General features: G+C 43.7%; 1 protein-coding gene across 1 annotated transcript in view; it reads right to left on the reverse strand.

Moving 5' to 3' along the window:
* Positions 1-15,684, reverse strand: part of l(2)gl (LLGL domain-containing protein l(2)gl) — a 443,338-nt gene that overhangs the window by 36,702 nt on the left and 390,952 nt on the right. The window lies entirely within an intron of this gene.

A 15,684-nucleotide genomic window follows, 5' to 3' on the forward strand; every position in this document is an offset into this window, starting at 1 on the left:
AAACATTTTGGGCACTTACAAGTCCCTGGCTCCTGGACTGGTTTCAATCGTAAGTTTGCAGCCCACAGTTAATCCTTTGCACTCTAAATTCTAATTTCTTAACACTGCACAACACTGCAAATTCCCATGTGTTCTAGTGACGAGGTATTGCAGTTTAGTCACTGTTTATTCACAAAAAACGAGCACCTGTGGCTTGCATTGCTATAAGCATCTGCTCTCGATCGGAGTTAGGCTGTGACTGTTGATGATGGTGTGGTAACAGAGTTGCCAAATCGAAATGGCCACATTACCAAACTCCTCAATTTTCAATACCATTTTTAACTTTCATTACCAAATTCGTAAAGCTAACATCTATTCTTCACTAATTATATACACAAGTGGAAAAATGTAATCACTCTTCTTATAATTAACAGCATGTTGATTATTATCACACTATATAGGCTACCAAATAAATCAGAGAGAGCAAACAATCCACCATCTCCATCCTGTGTAATCTCATCTATTCTATCTATCTATAGCCTGACACCCTATCCCGCAAAGGGTGGCCACAGACAAAACACCTCCAAGTTGCTCTGTCACCCACCATTTGACTACCCTCTCCTCAACTCACTCCTCCCTCCCCATATACCTCTCAATTCCATCCCTCCACCTCATCCTCAGTCTACCCCTCCCTCTCCCTCCCTCCACCTCACCTACATACACCCTCTTAGTCAGTCTTTCATTCTCCATTCTCTCCACATGTCCAAACCACCTCAGTGTATTTCTCCTAATCTTCTCAACCACATCCACATCCACCCCACAACGTTCCTTCACTTCTTCATTCGTCAACCTGTCCCTCCATGTCACTCCACATGCTCCTCTCAAGTACTTATTTCCACTGCTCTCACTCTTGACTTGTTCCCCTCTTGCAAGGTCCACGCCTCATTTCCATACGTCAGGGTAGGGATCACAGTACTATCATGCAGTGACTTCTTAACTTCCATACTCACCTCTCTATTTCTCATCACTGCTTTCAGTGAACCAACAACCTTCCTTCCCTGCTGTACCCTTTCACGCACTTCATCCCACAAAGTTCCATCCTTACTCATCACACTACCCAAGTACTTGAATGCACTCACATTCTCCATATCCTCACCATCCAACCTCACAGTACATTCTGTGACTTCATTCCTCTCAAACACCATAACTTTACTTTTGTTTACATTAACTTTCAGCTTCCTCCTCCTACACACTGTCCCAAATTCATTCACCAAACCTTACAACTCTCAGTCATCTTCACTCAGCAATACTGTATCATCAGCAAACAGCAACACCGGAATCTTCCAAATCTCACCCTCATTCATTAGTGCCACCCCCACATCCACTGCCCTACCTTGCACCTCCTTTACAACCCCATCCATGTATATATTAAACAGCCAAGAAGACATCACACAACCCTGTTTCAGTCCCACATTGAGATAAAAGAACTCACTCAGCTCACCATCCACTCACACCGTAGCCCTAGCTCCTTCGTACATATTCTTCACAGCATTCAACAATTTCCCCTCCACTCCATATATTCTTAATACCTTCCACATACCTTGCCTATCTATTCTGTCATAAGCTTTCTCCAAGTCCATGAAGGCTGCATACACTTTCTTTCCCTTCTCTAGATACTTCTCCACTAAACATCTTAGAACAAATATCTGATCTACACACCCAGTTCCCTTCCTAAATCCCCCTTGTTCTTCTCTAACTACCTCCTCTGTCATATGCCTAACCCTATCAATGAGTATTCTACCATATATTTTACCAGTCACACTAAGAAGGCAAATACCCCTATGGTTACCACATACTTCTCTCTCCCCTTTTCCTTTATATAAAGGAACAATTATACCTGATTTCCAATTCTCTGGAACCCTTCCCTCTTCCCAAGCCAATCTACACAACTTCCATATCCACTCCACAACAATCTAACCCCCATACCTCAGCATTTCACCACACACTCCATCAATTCCTGGGGCCTTTCCCATCTTGATCTTCTTCATTGCTTCCACTACTTCCACCTTACTGATCTCTTCCTCCCTCCTCTCATCTCTTCTTCTCCCAGCCATTCCCCAACCACTAATACTCGCATTGCTCTCGCTCTCTACATTCAACAAATCCTCAAAGTGCTCCTTCCATCTCCTCAATTTCTCTCTCTTCTCCACCAACAATCTATTATTCCTCTCTTTCACTCCCCTACTATATCCCCTTTCACACTGCCTTACTTTCTTTACGTTTTCGTTTTTAAATGCTCCAACATGCTTGCATGTGTCGGCCTTGGTCACCTAATGGCGGCTCTCCACGCTGCACGATCCATTGCAGCCTTCCTGTTCAGTCCCTTAACCTTGAGGTCACACTTAATGACCTCGTCCCATGTCTTTCTCGGTCTACCCCTCATAACCCCACCCCCAATATTAACACTTCTCACCTTCCTCACCCAATTATCATCCCCCATCCTCTCCACATGTCCAAACCATCTCAATCTACCTCTCCTCATCAAAACACCAATACACTCCAGTCCCATCCTACCTCTCAACTCTTCCATCGTAAACCCAGCCCCTCCAGGCCTTGAACGCAGGGACGCACTGCACATCCACCTAATCATTGTCATTTCTGTACGTCTGAGCGGGTGAATATCTTCCTCCTGCACTGCCCAGGTCTCACTACCATACAGCATTACACTCCTAACATATGCTGCATACGAAGACCCCTTAGCACGTAGGGAGAGTCCTCTCAATGTCAGGAGAGGCAAGAGCTCCCTAAACTTCTTCCAACCACTTCTCACCCTAGCCACAGAGCTAGCTCCAGCCCTACCTCCAGCACACAACATGTCTCCTAAATAACAAAACTCTTCCACACACTCAAGAGTTTCACCAGCAAGTTCAATCCTTTCACGTCTGACAATCTCCACCTGCTCACCCTGACACGCCGCACACATAAAATCAGCATATCTCGCAGTCTACCTCTGATTCCACAACATCTCTTATGCATTCATTTATCACAAACACCGCACAAGATGAAATTACTTCCCACGCCCTTGTGGCAAACTGCACATGGCCACTCTCCCTCGTCTTTGACAGTACCGCCACCAACCCTAGATATCATCACTTTTGTTTTATCTCCATTTACCCTTAAACCCTTGTGCCCCATACCATCTCTCCACTTCCTAAACCTTTCCTCCGCCTCCCTTTCGTTCTCTGCAATCAAAACCAAATCATCAGCATACAACAACTCCCACGGGAGTCCGTTTCTAAAGTCACGTGAAAGGGCTTCAAGTACCATGATAAACAACAGGGGACTCAAGACTGACCCCTGATGCACACCAACATTCACGGAAAACTCATCACTCAAATCTCCATTCATTCTTACCTGGGTGTGAGCACCCACATACACAGCCATAACCACCCTAACCAGCCACTCCTCCAACCCAAGCTTTCTCATTGCCCACTTCACCACCTCTCCAGGGACTCTGTCAATAGCCTTTTCCAATTCAACAAAAACAAAATAAAGATCCCTTCTCCTACCAATATATATTTCCTGAAGCTGTTGAACAATGAATATAGCATCGGTGGTCCCCCTACCTGGCATAAACCCAAACTGCATCTCATCAATATTCACTCTTTCTCTAATCATACCTTCTAAAACTCTTTCCATTACCTTCACTGTCTGATCTAAAAGCTTTATCCCTCTATAATTTCCTCTTTCTAGGCCATCAACCTTCCCTTTATACACATTTACAATTACACTCTTCAGCCAATCATCTGGGACAACACACTCATAAATAATCCTATTTATCAGGTTAGTGACTAACCTCACCCCTATATCACCTGAGGCCTTCAACATTTCGGCAATCAACCCAGACACACCTGCTGCCTTCCCCACCTTCATCCTGCCTATTGCCTCACTCACAGTAGCAGTATCAATCAAAGGCCAAGGGCCAGACACTGGATCTGCTGCCTCCAAACCTTCCCTGTCCCATTCAAACTCCTCATTCAACAACCGGTTATAATGCTCTCTCTATGCATCTTTAATATCCTCACTGTTCATCACTACCCTTCCTTCATCATTCTTCACACACTGCTCACCTATAATATCCCGATTATCCCTCTTCACCTGACTTGCCACCCTAAATATCATATTTTTCCTTTCCCCATGATTTAGGTTATCAAGTAAAAGTCTCTGTGACTCAGACTTTGCCCTATATACCTCTCTTCTAGCCCTCCGCTTCGCAGCATAATATTCCTCTTTGCTACCACCCTTCTTCCATTCCCGGAAAAGCCTTCTTTTCTCCCTAACTGCAGCTTCTACACCTCATCCCACCACCAAGTTACTTTATGTCTTGGTGGTCCTCTTGTCCAACCACATGTTACATCAGTAACTCTCAAGAAATTGTTCTTGAGGGCTCTGTACTGTTCATTAACGCCTCTGTCTACAGCTCCCTGTTCAGCCACCACTCTCCTAAACTCGCTATAGAAGGCATCCCTTACTACTTGGTTTTTCAGCTTCCATATTCTCCTCCTAGGTACATAAGTCCTCTTTTTCATCACTTGTTCTTTAAGCACCATATCACAAATCAATAGTTTGTGCTGCTGCACACACTCCTCACTTCCTATAACTTTAACATCCCTCACTAACCTCCTATCAGCCCTCCTAACCAGAAAATAATCTATCTGACTGCTATCTCCCCCAGACTCATACGTAATTAACCTACTGTCTCTTCTTCCTAAAATATGTGTTGCACACAATCATGTCCGTTGCCTCCCCAAGCTCAAGTATCCTTTCCCCTTCTGCATTTCTTATACCATACGCACATCCCCCATGCACTTCTTCATAACCTTGTGCTGCTTCACCTACATGACCATTTAAGTCCCCTCCCAAAACCACTATCTCATCATCCCGCATACCACCCACTACACGTATTAAATCATCCCAAAATCTATCTTTCTCTGTATCATGCAATCCTGCCTGTGGAGCATATGCCGATATAATTGCAGCTATCTTTCTACCCAACAGAATTTTCACTACCAATATCCTATCACAAACTCTCAAAACATTCATAACATATTCCACCCATTTCTCCGCAACCATCACACCAACACCTCCATATCCGTCTGTCCCCCCCTGCCAAAACAACTTATAGCAACAGTCCTTCCCAACAATCTATCTGACTGATCCACCCCTGTACCGGACTTCCTTGAAACACACCACATCCACCCACCTCCTACTGAATGCCTCAACGACTTCCCTCGCTCTTCCCCTCAAACTTCCCACATTCCATGAACCCACCCTCATCCCCTTGGGTGATTTACTGTCCTCAGGCTTGCTTTGAAACTTATTTTGTTTTGTCATCTTCAGTATTAATAAAGGGGGATAGACATAGCACAGGCCCCACTCACTGCACAATCCCAGGTCCAGGCAATGGATCTGGGACCCCTAGCCCACCAGCTTACCAGTGGCTGTGGTAGTGGCCTCGGGGCACCCTGCCAGGACAGCTGCAGGGACACCCTCCTTCCAAAACAATTTCTTACTCTCCCTCCATTTCACACTCAGATTCCTCACAAACTCTTCATCCACTTTCTTCTTACTCTCCTTCACCAGTCTCTTCACCTTCCTTCTCCTGCTCACATATACCTCTCTCTTCTCTCTCTCATCTTCTCCCTTACCTAAACTCGCTAACCATTCACTATATGCCTTCTTCTTTTGTTCCACAGCTCGTTTCACCTCATCATTCCACCATGCTGTCCCTTGCACACCCTTGCATCTCCTCCTAACTCCACAAACCACCTCACACACTGCGCCTATCGCTTCCGTGAATATCTTACATACGTCTTCCACCCCTTCCATCTGCTCTATCTCATACCTTCCTAATCTTTCTTCCACTATACTCTTATACTCTGTCAATTTCTCACTATCTTGCAAATTCTCCACTCTTCTCACAGGGGCTGTTTCCTCCTGTCTTCCCTTTCATCTCCTTAACCATTTTCTTTGCAGCTTTATCTTGGCCATCACTAAGTGATGGTCCGAGACTCCATTCCCCCACCCTCTCCACACTCTTGCATCCAACACTTGTCTTTTCATTCGCTCATCCACTCACATGTAGTCTATCATTGCCTTTCGTTCAACAAGTTCACCATCCATCCTCCTCATTACACTCCATGTATACCGGTGGATCATATTATGCCGAAAGTAGGTGTTGGCTATTGCCAACCTCTTACCAGCACAGATGTCCACCAAAGCACTACCATTCCCATCTACTTCAGCTGGCACACCCCACTGACCAACCACTCCATCCACTCGTACATTCCCAACTTTGCCATTCATGTCTCCAATCAAATGCACTCTCTCACTCCTCATACATGTGAAAAATCCATTTGGTATTGTATTATTCTGATTCATTACCAAATGAATTTTTCATTACCAAATTGGCCAACATTTGGTAATGAAAAATGCCAAATGGCAACCCTGAAAGGAGAGGGGTGAGGGGGGAGGAAGGAAGGTGTGAAGGAACCATGGTTTAACAGCCGTTCGGTGCCACCCGGCAATTTCAAATTATGGGTGGGAAAAAAAGTCAGATTTTTTTTTAATTTTTTGTGGTTTTTGGCCCATTTTGGTGATATTGGATCCAGGGACGAAAATGGCCGGATATTGGGGATGTTCGGAAAATGGGCGTCCGGATATCACAGGGATTACTTACATATATACAGTATATATATATTATATATATATATATATATTATATATATATATATATATATATATATATATATATATATATATGAGAAGGGTGGGTGGTGAACTGAATGAAAGGAAGGCAATGATTGATTATGTGTGTGTGGATGAAAGGATGCGAAGATGTGTAATGGATGCAAGAGTTTATAGAGGTTGGGGGAGTGGACTTTCTGACCACTACTTGGTGGTGACCAGAATCAAGGTCCAATTAGAATGGAGAAATAGAAGAAGGGAAAGACGAGAGGAAGGAGTAGTTGCAAGGAGAGTGGAAAGGTTACAAGAGGATGAGAAAAAGGCAGAGTATAAGAGAGAAGTGGAGGAACGATTGGGCAAATATGAATTGGAGCAGATGGGAGACGTGGAAGGTGTGTGTAGAATATTTACAGAAGAAATATGTGCAGCATGTGATGTGGTGTGTGGAAGGAAGAGAAGACGGAGGGGGGTGCAAGGAACAGCGTGGTGGACTGAAGAGATGAAATAGGCTGTGGCACAAAAGAAGAAAGCATACAATGAATGGATGAGAAATAGGGGCGTGGAAGAAGTTGAGAGGCAGAAGAGAGAGTTATATGTAGAAAGAAAGAGAGAGGTGAAAAGATTAGTAAGAGAGAGTAAGAAGAGAGTGGATGAGGAATTAGGAAGGAATTTGAGTGTAAAGTGGAGGGACTGTAAGAAAATGTTCTGGAGAGAGGTGAAAAGAGTAAGACAGGGTGGAAGTGAAGTTAGCAGGGGAGTGAAAGATAAAAATGGTAGATTACTAGTGGAGAAGGGAGAAAAAGTGAGCAGATGGAGAGAACACTTTAAGGAATTGTTGAACGTAGAGGATGGAAATAATGCGAGTATAAGTGGCTGGGGAGTGGCTGGGAGAAGGAGGGAGGTGAGAAGACAGGAAGAAATCAGTAGGATAGAAGTTGTGGAAGCAATCAAGAAAGTTAAATCTGGGAAAGCCCCAGGAATTGATGGAGTGTGTGGTGAAACGCTGAAGCATGGGGGAGAGATAGTAGTAGAATGGATGTGGAAGATGTGCAGATTAGCCTGGGAGGAAGGTAGAGTCCCGGAGGATTGGAAGTCAGGTATAATTATTCCCTTGTACAAAGGAAAAGGGGAAAAAGAAGTGTGTGGTAATCATAGGGGCATTTGTCTTCTTAGTATAATAGGAAAAGTGTATAGGATACTTATTGACAGAGTTAGAGAAAGAACAGAGAAATTAGTTGGAGAAGAACAGGGAGGCTTTAGGAAGCGAAGAGGTTGTGTAGATCAGATATCCATGGTTGTTCAATCTGTACGTGGATGGGGTAATAAAAGAGGTACAAGGTAGGGTAGTGGATGTTGGAGTGGCCCTGGTGAGAGAGGGTAGTGTTTGGAAACTCCCTGTACTGTTGTTTGCAGATGATACTGTGTTGTTGAGTGAAGACGAACGGGAGCTGCAAGGCTTGGTGGATGAGTTTGGGAGTGTGTGTAAGAAACGGAATCTGACGGTGAATGTAGGGAAGAGTAAAGTGATGGTCTTTGAGAGAGGTGAAGTCAGTGAATGTACAGCGAGGTTGGATGGTGAGGAATTGGAAAATGCGAGTACGTTTAAGTACTTGGGTAGTGTGATGAGTAAGGATGGAGGTTTGGAGGGTGAAGTGCTTGAAAGGGTACAACAAGGAAGAAAGGTTGCTGGTTCTTTGAAAGCAGTGATAAGAAACAGGGAAGTGAGCATGGAAGTGAAAAAGTTACTACATGACAGTATTGTGATACCAACTATAACGTACGGAAGTGAAGCTTGGACGTTGTTGGAAGGACACAAGTCAAGAGTGAGAGCAGTGGAAATGAGTTATTTAAGAGGAGCCTGTGGAGTCACATGGAGAGATAGGCTGACGAATGAGGATATAAAGGAACGTTGTGGTGTTGATGTGGATGTGATAGGGAGCATTATGAGGAACACACTGAGGTGGTTTGGCCATGTGGAGAGGATGGAGGGTGAAAGACTGACGAAAAGAGTGTATGTGAGTGAGGTGGAGGGGGAAAGAGGGAGGGGGAGGCCGAGGATGAGCTGGAGGGATGGGGTGGAGAGGTATATGAGAGAGGGGGGTGTGAGTTGGGAGCAGGGTAGTGAAATGGCGGGGGACAGGACGACTTGGAGGCGATTTGTTTGTGGCCGCCCCAAACAGGATTGAGGCGTCTGGCAATAGATATAGATAGATAGATAGATAGACAGATAGATATATATATGGAGCCTCTGTGGTACAGTGGTAAAGTGTGCATTTTTGTACACAGAAGAACGAAGGTTCGTGCCACCGCCAGGGTAATAAACTTTGGGAGCGTTCTTCAAGCCACGTACTGCATTGGCGGACACAAAGGGTGCTGTGGTTGAACCAGTGTCGCATACTATAAAATATGCTAGCACCCAGTCAGCTTGTGCGGCCGATTACAGTTGGTTCACAGACTACACACACATCCAAAGCCACTCCAACACTACAAGTACACTTACAAGCACTTCTCACCCTACATACAATCTCTACTAGACAGCCTAAGCCACTTGGTAGAGATACATTGGCTGATCATCCCCACTTCAGTCGGGATAGGCCAGTCCTGCAGTGGACACTCAAACGGCTGATGAGATGAGATATATATATATATATGAGATGGAGGGATGGGGTGGAGAGGTATATGAGAGAGGGGGGTGTGAGTTGGGAGCAGGGCAGTGAAATGGCAGGGGACAGGGCGACTTGGAGGCGATTTGTTTGTGGCCACCCCAAACGGGATTGAGGCGTCTGGCAATAGATAGATAGATAGATATATATATGCAGTATATATATATATATATGTGTATACAGTAATCCCTCTACTTTCCGGACGCCCACTTTCCGAACATCCCCACTTACCGGACATTGTGGGCCTGGACCTTCGGAACCCAAAAATGGCCAAAAAATGAAAAAAAATCCCCCAAAAATCTGAATTTTTTCCTGACCGAAATTTAAAATTGCCGCGCGGTGCCTAACAGCTGCTTACACCGTGGCCCCTTCACCCCTTCCTTCCTCCCCCCTCCCCCCTTCCCTGTCAGGGTTGCCGTTTGTTAGTTTTCATTACCAAATGTGGGCCAATTTGGTCATGAAAGATTCGTTTGGTAATGAATCAGAATAGTGCATTACCAAACGGATTTTTCACACATATGAGGAAACACAGGATGGATATGGTGGATTGTTTGCTCTCTCTGATTAAGCAGCTACCCTACATAGTGTGAAAACAATCATCATGCTGTTAATTATAAGGAGAGTGATTACATGTATTTCCACTCGTATATATAATTAGTGAAGAATAAATGCTAGCTTTACGAATTTGGTAATGAAAAATTAAATTTGGTAATGAAAGTTGAGGAGATTGGTAATGTGGCCGTTGCGATCTGGCAACTCTGTTTTCCCGACTGTCCGACATCAACAGTTTCTCCCTTACTTCAATTGTGGGTAGATCGTCAGCACTCTGAAAGCCACACTTGCTCGTTTTTTGTGAATAAACAGTAAATAAACTGCAATACCTCGCCACTACACCACATGGGAATTTACAGTGTTGTGCAGTGTTAAGAGATTAGAACTTAGAGTGCAAAGGATCAACTGTGGAGTGCAAATTGGCGGTTTAGACTGGCGGTTAAAAACTCCCGTGGTGCACTTAAGAACAATGTGCAGTGTTCTATCTATCTATCTATTGCCAGACGCCTCAATCCCGTTTGGGGTGGCCACAAACAAATCGCCTCCAAGTCGCCCTGTCCCCCGCCATTTCACTCCCCTGCTCCCAGCTCACACCCCCCTCTCTCATATACCTCTCCACCCCATCCCTCCATCTCATCCTCGGCCTCCCCCTCCCTCTTTCCCCCTCCTCCTCACTCACATACACTCTCTTCGTCAGTCTTTCACCCTCCATCCTCTCCACATGGCCAAACCACCTCAGTGTGTTCCTCATAACGCTTCCTATCACATCCACATCAACACCACAACGCTCCCTTATATCCTCATTCATCAGCCTGTCTCTCCACGTGACTCCACAGGCTCCTCTTAAATAACTCATTTCCACTGCTCTCACTCTTGACTTGTGTCCTTCCAACAACGTCCAAGCTTCACTTCCGTACGTTAGAGTTGGTATCACAATACTGTCATGTAGTAACTTTTTCACTTCAATGCTCACTTCCCTGTTTCTTATCACTGCTTTCAAGGAACCAGCAACCTTTCTTCCCTGCTGTACCCTTTCAAGCACTTCACCCTCCAAACCTCCATCCTTACTCATCACACTACCCAAGTACTTAAACGTACTCACACTTTCCAATTCCTCACCATCCAACCTCGCTGTACATTCACTGACTTCACCTCTCTCAAAGACCATCACTTTACTCTTCCCTACATTCACCGTCAGATTCCGTTTCTTACACACTCTCCCAAACTCATCCACCAAGCCTTGCAGCTCTCCTTCGTCTTCACTCAACAACACAGTATCATCTGCAAACAACAGTACAGGGAGTTTCCAAACACTATCCTCTCTCACCATGGCCACTCCAGCATCCACTACCCTACCTTGTACCTCTTTTATTACCCCATCCATGTACAGATTGAACAACCATGGAGACATGACACATCCCTGTTTCAACCCAATCTTCAAAGAGAAAAATTCACTTAGTTCACCATCCACATGCACTGCAGCCTTCGCACCATCGTACATACTCTTCACAGCATTCAACAACTTTCCATCTACTCCATATATTCTTAACACTTTCCACAATCCTTGTCTATCCACCCTGTCATATGCTTTCTCCAAATCCATGAATGCTGCATACAACTTCTTTCCCTTCTCTAGAAACTTTTCCACTAAAGATCTGAGAATGAATATCTGATCTACACAACCTCTTCCCTTCCTAAAGCCTCCCTGTTCTTCTCCAACTAATTTCTCTGTTCTTTCTCTAACTCTGTCAATAAGTATCCTACCATACACTTTTCCTATTATACTAAGAAGACAAATGCCCCTATGGTTACCACACACTTCTTTTTCCCCTTTTCCTTTGTACAAGGGAATAATTATACCTGACTTCCAATCCTCCAGGACTCTACCTTCCTCCCAGGCCAATCTGCACATCTTCCACATCCATTCTACTACTATCTCTCCCCCATGCTTCAGCATTTCACCACACACTCCATCAATTCCTGGGGCTTTCCCAGATTTAACTTTCTTGATTGCTTCCACAACTTCTATCCTACTGATTTCTTCCTGTCTTCTCACCTCCCTCCTTCTCCCAGCCATTCCCCAGCCACTTATACTCGCATTACTTCCATCCTCTACGTTCAACAATTCCTTAAAGTGTTCTCTCCATCTGCTAACTTTTTCTCCCTTCTCCACTAGTAATCTACCATTTTTATCTTTCACTCCCCTGCTAACTTCACTTCCACCCTGTCTTACTCTTTTCACCTCTCTCCAGAACATTTTCTTACAGTCCCTCCACTTTACACTCAAATTTCTTCCAAATTCCTCATCCACTCTCTTCTTACTCTCTCTTACTAATCTTTTCACCTCTCTCTTCCTTTCTACATATAACTCTCTCTTCCGCCTCTCAACCTCTTCCATGCCCCTATTTCTCATCCATTCATTGTATGCTTTCTTCTTTTGTGCCACAGCCTGTTTCACCTCTTCAGTCCACCACGCTGTTCCTTGCACCCCCCTCCGTCTTCTCTTCCTTCCACACACCACATCACATGCTGCACATATTTCTTCTGTAAATATTCTACACACACCTTCCACGTCTCCCATCTGCTCCAATTCATATTTGCCCAATCGTTCCTCCACTTCTCTCTTATACTCTGCCTTTTTCTCATCTTCCTGTAACCTTTCCACTCTCCTTGCAACTACTCCTTCCTCTCGTCTTTCCCTTCTTCTATCCCTCCAACTTTCTTGTACTTTAATTCTGGCCATCACCAAGTAGTGGTCAGAAAGTCCACTCCCCCAACCTCTATACACTCTTGCATCCATTACACATCTTCGCATCCTTTCATCCACACACACATAATCAGTCATTGCCTTCCTTTCATTCAGTTCACCACCCACCCTTCTCATCACTCGCCATGTATACCTGTGAATCATTTTATGCCTGAAGAGGGTATTGGCTATCACCAACCCCCTCCCAGCACAAATGTCCACTAACGCACTCCCATTCTCATCTATCTCAGCAGGCACACCCCACTCACCAACTATTCCATCCACCTTCACATTCTCAACTTTACCATTCATATCACCAATCAAAAACACTCTCTCATTCCTTCCAAACTTTTCCATGCACACTTCTACATTTGTCCAGAACTCTTCTCTCACTCTTCTAGCACGATCTTGCGTTGGCGCATACACACACACAATCGCCCACATTTGTATTCCAACTTTCAACTTTACCCACACAATCCTTGACCCAACTGATCCATACTGTCTTATGCTCCTCTTCCATCTTTTACTCACAACTATACATACTCCTTCCTTTGCCCTCTCATTCTCACCTACTCCTGCACATATACCCCATCCATACTCCCATTCTCTCACACTTTCTCCTCTCCATTTTGTTTCAGTTATTCCACATACATCCACTTTCGCATCCTCAAGCACCTGGACAATCTCTCTCTCTTTCACCTCATCATTCGCTCCCCTTACATTCCAGGTTCCAATTACAATGTCCTTTGTCCGGTCCTTGGTCGTCATCGTTTGGTCAGTCCTTGTCCGAGGCTTATTGTTTGTTTTTTTAGTTAGTTGTTTTCCAGGGAGGGGCACTAACCCTCTGCCAACCCTTTTAGTCGCCTTTTACGACAAGCAGGGATACTGGGGGAGTATTCTGTACGTGCTTCAAGAGCATTTTCACCACTGTCAAAACCTTAGAAAGGCAGCCACAAACGTGATGTAAGTACCGTGGCAGAGGTAGTCACTTGTAATTCCTCATTCTTTGGTTCTTTTTCATTTATTTCATGCTTTATGTCCATTATTGGTGTGAATAAGGTCTTAAATAGGTTTAAATAGGTGCAATGCATGTCCGGTAGGGAGTTATTTAGGTGGCTTTCAAAGTTAGGCTGGGTTAGGGTCCATAAGTACCAGTCCAGGGGCCACTGCCCACTATCCGGACAGGACCACTTTCCGGACATGCCTTTGGCTCTATTACGTCGGATAGTGGAGAGATTACTTATATATATATATACACCTTGGTCCCAATTAACGCACTTATATGGTGGATGTGCAAGCATGCGGTATTTGATATCGCACTAATTGAAACACATATCTTAAGGGGAAACATTCATTTGGTGGATGAGTGACTCCAACTTTAGGAGTTAAACTTTTAAACACTGATAATTACCCCAGTACTAAATAACAGTATACATACATACACGCATATGTGTACACATACCCTCGATGAGCTGGTCTACTGTAAACCGGTTTGTGCCCCCCCCCTCTCTCGTAAATAATACGAAGTAATACGTACCCAAATCGCACTAAAATCATAGTAGAGTGCCTGAAAGTGTTATTTAATATTATACTGAGAATTACTGTGATAAAATACAAGTGATTTAGTGATATTTTTGCAATAACCAAAGAAGCCATAAGCTAAGCGCATTGGCACGCGAACGTTCTGCGATTGCAAACTGTGTAGCTGTGTTATGAAATTACTCATGACATTATATCAATAAGCTTTATAAAAGTAAGTGGTAATAAAAGTCATTCATGGTTTGATAAAGTTTGTCAAGAATTTTCTCACATCATTACTGTTTTGCTAAAGTCTAAAGTAAACACTGGAATATCATAACAAAATCATAGGAGACTGGCTAGAAGTGTTTATTTTTATTATTACTGGTGGATGAGTGACTCCAACTTTAGGGGTTAACCTTTTAAACACTCACAATTACCCTAGTACTAAATACACGTAATGGTATACGTACATACACGCACATGTGTACACACACCCTCGATGATCTGGTCTAAACCAGATTGCGCCCCCCCCTTACTCTCGTAACTAATACGAAGTAATGCGCACCTAAATCGCATTAAAATCATACTAGAGTGGCTGAAAGTGTTATTTTATATTATACTGTAAATTATTGTGATAAAATTCAAGTGATTTAGCGATATTTTTTCAATAATCAGAGAAGTCATGATGCTAAGCACATTAGTTACCAATCATTTTTGCGGCTGCAAACTGTGCAGCAGTGCTATGAAATGATTCATGACATTATATCAATAAGTTTTACATAAGTGAGTGGTAATAAAAAAGTCATTCATGAAGTTTTATAAAGTTTGTAATGATTTTCCTCTTATCGCTACTGTTTAACTAAAGTCTAGCATAAACACTGGAATATCGTAATAAAACCATACAAGACTGGCTAGAAGTGTTTTTATATTTATTTATTATTATTATTGTAATTATTGTGATGAGGTAACGCTGCAGTAACCCTAGTTTGTACGGAAAAAAATCTTGTGGTTTGGTGGAAATTTCCATCTTGTCAGACAATCAAGACACCTTGTATTCTCTCAAATCATTCTCCGAGCCTGGAGTGCATAAGGACATGCAGTTTGTTGCAAATGATAGTAAAAAGACTGAAGTTTGTCTGACAAAAATATTAGCTCTTGAGATTAAGTAGGATAAAACACGAGTTGAAAACACACCATTTTTTTCTTATTTCTCTGCACTGAGCACATTTCAGTAGGCTATCATCATGGCTGCTGCAGCCAAAGGGTTAAGGCGTCAGCAGCAGCCAAAATTAGGCTGATCTGCATTATGGAGAGCTCTTCTGGTGTTGCTGGCATCCGTGTAACCTCATCTTGTCTTACCTCCTGTAATGCATCCTCGACAGATGCTGCAGTAATTACATCTTCTGCTGTGGTGGCTTCACCAGCATTATTAATCTGAGACGTTGTGTATATAAAGAGACAGCTCGCACTAATTGG

Source organism: Coenobita brevimanus, chromosome 57 (assembly GCF_032717465.1).
Source record: "Coenobita brevimanus isolate Jiangsu-jjx chromosome 57, ASM3271746v2, whole genome shotgun sequence".
NCBI lineage: Eukaryota > Metazoa > Arthropoda > Malacostraca > Decapoda > Coenobitidae > Coenobita > Coenobita brevimanus.